Here is a 9,552-nt window from a genome sequence, read left to right on the forward strand (position 1 = left end):
CACCCACCCTATAACCACCCTTCCCCCTTTCATCAGACGCTGTCACGACATAGCTGTAATGATCCGCAACAGTTCACATGTAATTTATCATGACTTTCCATCATCAAAGCTTAAATATAGACAATAGCTTATTGTGTTGAAATATAAAGAGTAAAGGGTGAATCTTGTCTCTTCTCATTCCCCGTAACCAGATAGCATAACAGCTTTGTCATCTGTCTTGTGTAATTGCCGTCACACCGTCCTTGGATTGGACATCTCAATGCTATCAATCACACAAGGACGTAAAAATGAAAAGAGCCCTGACAAAAGGCAATGAATTGCAAGTGAATTGGTAAGACGAAACAATGTTTGCGTCAAAAGAAAAGATTGAAAGCCAGCAGTCGTAGAGCATTACTGTAATGCAGAAGAGAAGCACCTTGCCAAACATAAGAATATTCTCTTATGTTAACAACAACAGACTAGCCAACCTTCAAAACAAATTCAAGGCAAGATGCAGATGATTATATTATTTTAGTTTTTCATTAGTATTTCTGCCTCCAACAAATAAACAAAAACCACAGCCTCATGAGGGAGTTTTCACCCAACGAGCTTTGTTGATGGACATTGACCTCTGAACGACTGCTGTTTTGCATTGTAACGGAATGATACCATTCGTGGATTGGAGCATAAATAGTTGAGGTTTTTCCACGCCAACTCAGGCTAGTTCTGTCCTAACTAAACCTTGTTGCATGAACTGATTAAGCCTACTCAGATAAGAGGCAAAGTGTCTTCTAAGACAACCAGAAAAGTCCAGTTGCGATTGATTCAATGCCCTGACAATGAAATAACATGGATGAATGAGAATATTCACAGGCATGTTCCACATCATTATGTTTCTGGCTGTTGTTGGTATTGTAGTGGTTCACATAGCTGAATGTCATACAACTTATTCTTGTTTTTTTGTTAATGATTTGCCTTTCACCCTATCTCATACAATTCACTAATGGTAGAAAGGTGCCCATTAGATTTATAGATGTTAGTATAGCAGTTCACTAGGATAGCAGCTTTCCTGCAACCCTGAACACGATAATCAGTTTAGAAAGTGGCTTCCTGGATACTTTACTTTTGGAGATTTTGTTCACCTTGTGTGTCCTTGCCAGGCTGAAAGGAAGCCAGCATGTCGTTCTGCTCTCCTGCACAGACGACGTTTACATCACACCGAGGCTAAATGGATTTCCATTAGCGGGGATGTGACTTATTCCAGATGCTTACTCGATGTTGTGTGGGCACCGTAGCGGAAAGTTCCCCCACTAGACTGAACAATAAAAAGCAAATATGACTGTTCAGAGGGAAGGTTGTGTGCATACGCTGACAGCTGAAAGAATTGCACAAAATAAGACTGATTGCTAACCACCCCAGCGATAAGGCAATAAACAGCAGCTGGACCATTGAAATGCATGCAGTTAGCTGCGGTAGCAACTTCTGTTTACGTGGAGGAGCACAGGTCATTACGGATACACCTCATCAGGCGGCTAAACCCACACTTTTGGATCAATAAAGAGATGCATGGATCCGGGTGAAACGGACCATCCGTCTTTCTCCACCACCCTTACTGCGCTTCTCACTGCACACTTATCCCCCACCTGCAAAGCCACCATCCCAAAAGAAACATTTGTCATTTCTCTCATTAGGCATTAGATGGTATCTTTATGCCGAATAATGAGCCAAAGATAATTAGAAATAGAAGGGAGAATCCATTCATCTTTAGAAGGTTCGAGAAAAATAGGGAGAATGTACCACTAATAAGACACTCAACCGAAAAAAGCTTTTCGTTGCTGAACTTGTGAGGTATGACATTGGACGTAAAGAGATGTAAATTCCCCCCAAAACATTGGTCAAATTCCGGGTGAAAGATACCGCAATACAATCAATGGTCTACTCGTATATATGTCAAAGATGACAGACTTCCCGGATCTTGGGTAATAGACCCCCTACTTCTTAATCTCCCGCCTTATTTTTCAGGAGCAGCAGGTGGTGGTGGTGGGAGTGAGAAGCAAGAACGGCAGTGACAGATGAACACATGAGGTCATTCGCTGAGCTGACTGATTGGATTCATAACGCAGAAGAGACTCGGTGGGGTTGCATTAACCTAATGAGGTTTTTTTTTTGAAAGTCTGGCACGAAAACACAATGAATCACCATTTATAGGAGTTCTTACGAGAAGCACAAGGTGAACACCTCCCCCTCAATACCATTGGCAGTAATGAATGTGCCCTCTTGCTTTCATTAAATAATAGGGGGAGTGCTTGTGTAATCCCTGCTGCCAATGACAAACTGTATTAGTCCAACAATTTCATTTAAAAAACAAAAAAAAACACCATGCCAGTATTTATGTGATTGTTGAATGTTTTTCCTTGACCGCTGCTGTATGCCACTCAACTGAATTTTGTGGGCATTGGCAAAAGGAGCAACCACACTCCCACTGAGAAACCACAATCAGGAGAGAATAATTTGTACAATCAAATAATTTATCAAATTAAAATAAAGTAAATAGTTAGTGCTTATGAAAGTTTTAAATAATGTGATTTTTCCAAAAACATTTTCAAACAAATGGTAGGGGGAAAAAAAATAATGTTATTTTAAAAAAGTAAAATATGTTTAAATATACGTAAAAATGTGTTTAAGAAAAAATGGGACAAAATAACAAGTCTATTTTCAAAATATGTATGAAAATCCAAATGTTCAAGAAAATCTAAAGATGAAAAAACATTTAAAAGCAAATGTTTAAATAAATAATCAAAACCAAAACAAATGGTTGAGGAAAAATGAAATATTGAAACACCACTTGTATTTAAAAAAGTAAAAAAGGTAAAACCAATTTTTGTTGATGTAAACATTTTTTTGAATGAAAATTCAAAATAAGTAATTATTTTTTTTTGCAACAAAGCACTGGTGTCGGGCAGAATCCCCATATCCTCAAAACCATCACTTTTCAAGAAAACAACAAAACGGCATGTTTATTGAGGCATTAACGTTGCATCATCAAAGAGAGCAAGTGGTTTTCAGCACTTTAGATTGGTCAATCATTTGTCAAAATAACACAACCACGTGGGGACTCACCAATGGTGTAGATTTGTGAAAAAAAATTGAAATTTACCAAATTTGGACATACGAGGTCTCAGCCCAGTGGCAGCGATGTGTAAAAACAAATGTTTAAGAAACATCCATGCATCCATTTTCAACAGCGCTTCTCCTGGTTAGGGTCACGGGGCGCTGGAGCCTCTCCCATCTGACTTCTGGTGAAAGGCGGACTACACCCTGAACTGGTCGCCAGTCAGTCGCATGGAACATATAGATAGACACGCATTCGCACTCACATTAACACCGTCACTGAGTGGGAACTGAACCCACGCTGCCCGCACCAGTCAGACGAGTGTACCACTACACCATCAGTGACTGTTTAAGAAACATAAAATTGATAAACCTAAAACAATAAAATGAATAAAAACAAAAGCCAAAAGAAAGAAAATCATAAAAATGTGAAATAAAAATGTGGATACAATATTAATTTAACAAACATGCAAATCCCCTCCTTGAGCCGTCACCTTGTCGTGGTGGAGGGGTTTGTGTGTCCCAGTGATCCTAGGAGCTAAGTTGTCTGGGGCTTTATGCCCCTGGCAGGGTCACCCATGACAAACAGGTCCTAGGTGAGGGACCAGACAAAGCACGGCTCAAAGACCCCTAATGATGACGACAAACAATGGACTTCGTTTTCCCTTGCCCGGACGCGGGCCACCGGGGCCCCCCGCTGGAGCCAGGCCTGGTGGTGGGGCTCGAAGGCGAGCGCCTGGTGGCCGGGCCTGCACCCATGGGGTCCGGCCGGGCACAGCCCGAAAGGGTAACGTGGGTCCCCCTTCCCATGGGCTCACCACCTGTGGGAGGGGCCATAGGGGTCGGGTGCAGTGTGAGCCGGGCGGTGGCCGAAGGCGGGGACCTTGGCGATCCGATCCTCGGCTACAGAAGCTGGCTCTAGGGACGTGGAATGTCACCTCTCTGGCAGGGAAGGAGCCCGAGTTGGTGTGTGAGGTCGAGAAGTTCCGACTCGATATAGTCGGACTCGCCTCCACGCACACCTGGGGCTCTGGTACCAGTCCTCTCGAGAGGGGTTGGACTCTCTTCCACTCTGGAGTTGCCCATGGTGAGAGGCGCCGAGCAGGTGTGGGTATACTTATTGCCCCCCGGCTCGGCGCCTGTACGTTGGGGTTCACCCCGGTGGACGAGAGGGTAGCCTCCCTCCGCCTTCGGGTGGGGGGACGGGTCCTGACTGTTGTTTGTGCCTATGCACCAAACAGCAGTTCAGAGTACCCACCCTTTTTGGAGTCCTTGGAGGGGGTGCTGGAGAGCGCTCCCGCTGGGGACTCCATTGTTCTGTTGGGGGACTTCAATGCTCACGTGGGCAATGACAGTGAGACCTGGAAGGGCGCGATTGGGAGGAACGGCCCCCCCGATCAGAACCCGAGCGGTGTTCTGTTATTGGACTTCTGTGCTCGTCACGGATTGTCCATAACGAACACCATGTTCAAGCATAAGGGTGTCCACACGTGCACTTGGCACCAGGACACCCTAGGTCGCAGTTCGATGATCGACTTTGTGGTCGTGTCATCGGACTTGCGGCCGCATGTCTTGGACACTCGGGTGAAGAGAGGGGCGGAGCTGTCAACTGATCACCACCTGGTGGTGAGTTGGCTCCGATGGTGGGGGAAGATGCCGGTCCGACGTGGCAGGCCCAAACGTATTGTGAGGGTCTGCTGGGAACGTCTGGCAGAATCCCCTGTCAGAAGGAGTTTCAACTCCCACCTCCGACAGAACTTTGCTCATGTTACGGGGGAGGCGGGGGACATCGAGTCCGAGTGGACCATGTTCCGCGCCTCCATTGCTGAGGCGGCCGACCGGAGCTGTGGCCGTAAGGTGGTCGGTGCCTGTCGTGGCGGCAATCCGCGAACCCGTTGGTGGACACCAACGGTGAGGGATGCCGTCAAGCTGAAGAAGGAGTCCTATCGGGCCTTTTTGGCCTGTGGGACTCCTGAGGCAGCTGATGGGTACCGGCTGGCCAAGCGGAATGCAGCTCTGGTGGTCGCTGAAGCAAAAACCCGGGCATGGGAGGAGTTCGGTGAGGCCATGGAGAAAGACTTCCGGACGGCTTCGAGGAAATTCTGGTCCACCATCCGACGTCTCAGGAGAGGAAAGCAGTGCACCACCAACACTGTGTATAGTGGGGATGGGGCGCTGCTGACCTCGACTCGGGACGTTGTGAGTCGGTGGGGAGAATACTTCGAAGACCTCCTCAATTCCACCGACACGCCTTCCCATGGGGAAGCAGAGTGTGGGTTCTCTGAGGCGGGCTCTCCTATCTCTGGGTTTGAGGTCACCGAGGTAGTTAAAAAGCTCCTCGGTGGCAGGGCCCCGGGGGTGGATGAGATTCGCCCGGAGTTCCTAAAGGCTCTGGATGTTGTGGGGCTGTCCTGGTTGACACGCCTCTGCAACATCGCGTGGACATCGGGGACAGTGCCTCTGGATTGGCAGACTGGGGTGGTGGTTCCCCTTTTTAAGAAGGGGGACCGGAGGGTGTGTTCCAACTACAGGGGGATCACACTGCTCAGCCTCCCTGGTAAGGTCTATTCAGGGGTGCTGGAGAGGAGGGTCCGTCGGGAAGTCGAATCTCAGATTCAGGAGGAGCAGTGTGGTTTTCGTCCTGGCCGTGGAACAGTGGACCAGCTCTACACCCTCGGCAGGGTCCTCGAGGGTGCATGGGAGTTCGCCCAACCAGTCTACATGTGTTTTGTGGACTTGGAGAAGGCGTTCGACCGTGTCCCTCGGGGAGTCCTGTGGAGAGTGCTTCGGGAGTATGGGGTACCGAACCCCCTGATACGGGCTGTTCGGTCCCTGTACGACCGGAGTCAGAGTTTGGTCCGCATATCCGGCAGTAAGTCGAACTCGTTCCCGGTGAGGGTTGGACTCCACCAAGGCTGCCCTTTGTCGCCGATTCTGTTCATAACCTTTATGGACAGAATTTCTAGGCGCAGCCGAGGCGTAGAGGGGGTCCGGTTTGGTGGCCTCAGTATTGCATCTCTGCTTTTTGCAGATGATGTGGTTCTGTTGGCTTCATCAAGCCGTGACCTCCAACTCTCATTGGAGCAGTTCGCAGCCGAGTGTGAAGCCGCTGGGATGAGAATCAGCACCTCCAAATCTGAGACCATGGTCCTCAGTCGGGAAAGGGTGGCATGCCATCTCCAGGTCGGGGATGAGATCCTGCCCCAAGTGGAGGAATTCAAGTATCTTGGGGTCTTGTTCACGAGTGAGGGAAGAATGGAACGGGAGATCGACAGGCGGATCGGTGCAGCGTCTGCAGTGATGCGGACTTTGTATCGGTCCGTTGTGGTAAAGAAAGAGCTAAGCCGAAAGGCGAAGCTCTCAATTTACCGGTCGATCTTCGTTCCTACCCTCACCTATGGTCATGAGCTGTGGGTCGTGACCGAAAGAACAAGATCCCGGATACAAGCGGCCGAAATGAGTTTCCTCCGCAGGGTGTCCGGGCTCTCCCTTAGAGATAGGGTGAGAAGCTCGGTCATCCGGGAGGATCTCAGAGTAGAGTCGCTACTCCTCCGCATTGAGAGGAGCCAGATGAGGTGGCTGGGGCATCTGATTCGGATGCCTCCCGGACGCCTCCCTGGTGAGGTGTTCCGGGCATGTCCCACCGGGAGGAGACCCCGGGGACGACCCAGGACGCGCTGGAGAGACTACATCCTTCGGCTGGCCTGGGAACGCCTCGGGATCCCCCCGGAAGAGCTGGATGAAGTGGCTGGGGAGAGGGTAGTCTGGGCGTCCCTGCTGAAGCTACTGCCCCCGCGACCCGACCCGGATAAGCGGTAGAGAATGGATGGATGGATGGAACATGCAAATACTATTTGTTTTTTAAATTGTAAAAACAAATGACGTCATCAGCAAGTCAGAGGTTGAGCTACGCTGCATTTGTTTACAGAATAGACATATTGGCTAGAGTCTGAAGCAGTTACACTTCCTGTCCGTTACCCAATATGTTCCATTTGATACGCCTCTGTACCGTACTGAAAAATACAAATACAAAATGATGTGCCGTTGCACCCCTATTGGGACCTATGGAGTACATTAGTGTCGATTGCACTTTGAGGGACTGTTATTAGCTCCTACTACATCCCAGTGTCTCCTCACACACGGCAAAAACATACTGCCCTTGAAAGAGGTAATTGCATCCAGGAAGGTTTTATGTCATCCAGATGTGCCTAAAGATACAGAGGATGTTTCAATCACGTTAGCAAAAAGACAGCTTCCAGGTTGTAGGGGGGCGAAAAAAGCAACATGTCGGGAATCAATTACTTCCCCGTTGAGCTTTCGTCATTGTCAGGCTGGCCGCGGGCCAAGAGGACCCTTGAAGAGCGATAAGACCGCACAGCCTCACCAGTCGGATAAGCATCTTATCGGCCTGTCGTCTGCCTCTTGACCTCTTGTAGAACACAGCATTGGACTACTCCCTGCAGACCAAATACATCTGCCTTATTAATTGTTAAGATGAAAAGTGGGGGAACCACATCTGGGGTACATATTATTTTTGGGGGAAGTCCAATGACATGGTGGCATTAAGATGTCTATTTTGCGCTATTTTGCAGTGAAGTAAAGATTTGTTCTGTGGCTGGTTTTCCGAAGTCTCATCAATCTACCGGTGCATTCACATCTCAAGGTGGCTCGGCTTTCACTGGCCGGAGCAGTCGATCGGCAACAGCAACTCGGGACAGGAGCAATTCCATTAAGTGGCTCACGCAAAGAGAGAGGGAGCTTATCGGAGGTCATCTATCCTCAATTGTTATGAGGTTATTGGAAGTGTAAAAGGAGGGCTGCGCTAACACATCAGCACTTTCTTTTCTGCCGTCTCGGTACTCGACAGACACTTCCACCACCCCTCGCTGAAGCAAAATACAGCTCTCACTCAGCTGTTGCAGCTTACCACTTACTGTACTGTATTGGGTTTGCTTGTCTATCACGAGTAGACCCACAAAAAAAGTAAGTCTCAAGAAGCCAAACCAGAAAAGAGACAGGCCTGACATCGTGATTTGAAGCAGTTGTTTTTACATTTCTTGGGGTCCTTAAAAAAAATGAACGGAGTCAGTGAGACGCCTTTAAAATATCCACACTCTGGCTCTTATTCTCACTTATACTGTACATCCTCTCTCTTTAGCAACGCGCTTCTTCCTTAACTACTAAGCTATCTTTTTCTTGTTTAAGAAATGTGATCAAGTACAACATACTGTTTATACAGCATCAAACGCCTATACTGGCTCTAGATACACCATCGGTGAATGTGCGGCGGTGCAATTCTTATATTCGTGCGATGGTCCAGTCCAATAGGGTTCAACTGCATTGCGCAGTCTACAGCAGGCGTAACCTAAAAGTAAGTTCAGAACGGTTGGCAAAGGGGGGTTCACTGCTATGTTATCATTTGCTCAAATGAGAGTGGCCCGTGTATGGCATCATTCTTTCGACTTGCAGCGGTCATCAGGAATTATTTCAAGAAAACAGAGTAACTGTCATCTTACCGTTTTTAGCTGACTAGGACGTGTACAAGTGATCTTCTTTTGTTGTTGTTGTAATGTCTTTATCAGAAAGCCCAGCGAAAAAGGGGCATGGTTTATTCTTGTTATGCCCGTTGTGGACATTTTATTTATTTGTAAGGCATATTGATAGTAGAGCGAAAATGGAAATGCTACATCTGCCACATTAACTTCCCATTCCTGTGTTTATGGGAAGTAGCGCTAAGTTAGCCTTACTGTTTTGCTCAACCTAACCTCATAGTTTTGATTTCACGTAACAGAGCTTTTGTAAGTCCGTAGCGGGGGAAAGCTTCATAAGATGCTAATTGCAGAATACTTCAGACAATAGACTAGTTTTAACACAACACACCCTGAGGGAGCAGATGCAGACAGAAGGTTTGATGGATGGTGTCAACCCCCTCACATTATTTAATATATCCTGTATTTAATGACCTCCTCTCGCCGATTCATATCATTAACTCTGGAAATGACTCAAGCATACGTACATCGTGTTGCCAATATGAAATAAAAAAATGACACAAAGCACACCATGTCGTCCAACCATAAAGATAATAAAAGCAGTTGTAAATGTGGAGGAAGCAATTCATACACTATACTGTGTGTATGTGGCCCATGGACACATGCAAAAACATAAATCCTCCCACAGAGTCGCTGCACAGAGCAATCATGTAAGTGCCACTTATCAGAAACTTGCTGCTAGCTGGTGTTTATCTGTGCATCCAACAAAAGACGATGCAGCTCAGCTTACCTTTTGGCACGTTTATACCATATGATGTTGTGCTGCGGATGGGGTGGGGGTCTGGCTATGTAGTAACCGTGTACTCAAGAGGTGATTAAAACTTTGTTTGTGTAATCCTCCCTTCACTTGCAGAATTACCACATTAATTGAATGCTCTGGTTTTACCCGCGCGAGTTGGGGAAGTGAGAAATG

Source organism: Phyllopteryx taeniolatus, chromosome 2, assembly GCF_024500385.1.
Source record: "Phyllopteryx taeniolatus isolate TA_2022b chromosome 2, UOR_Ptae_1.2, whole genome shotgun sequence".
NCBI classification, from domain to species: Eukaryota; Metazoa; Chordata; class Actinopteri; order Syngnathiformes; family Syngnathidae; genus Phyllopteryx; species Phyllopteryx taeniolatus.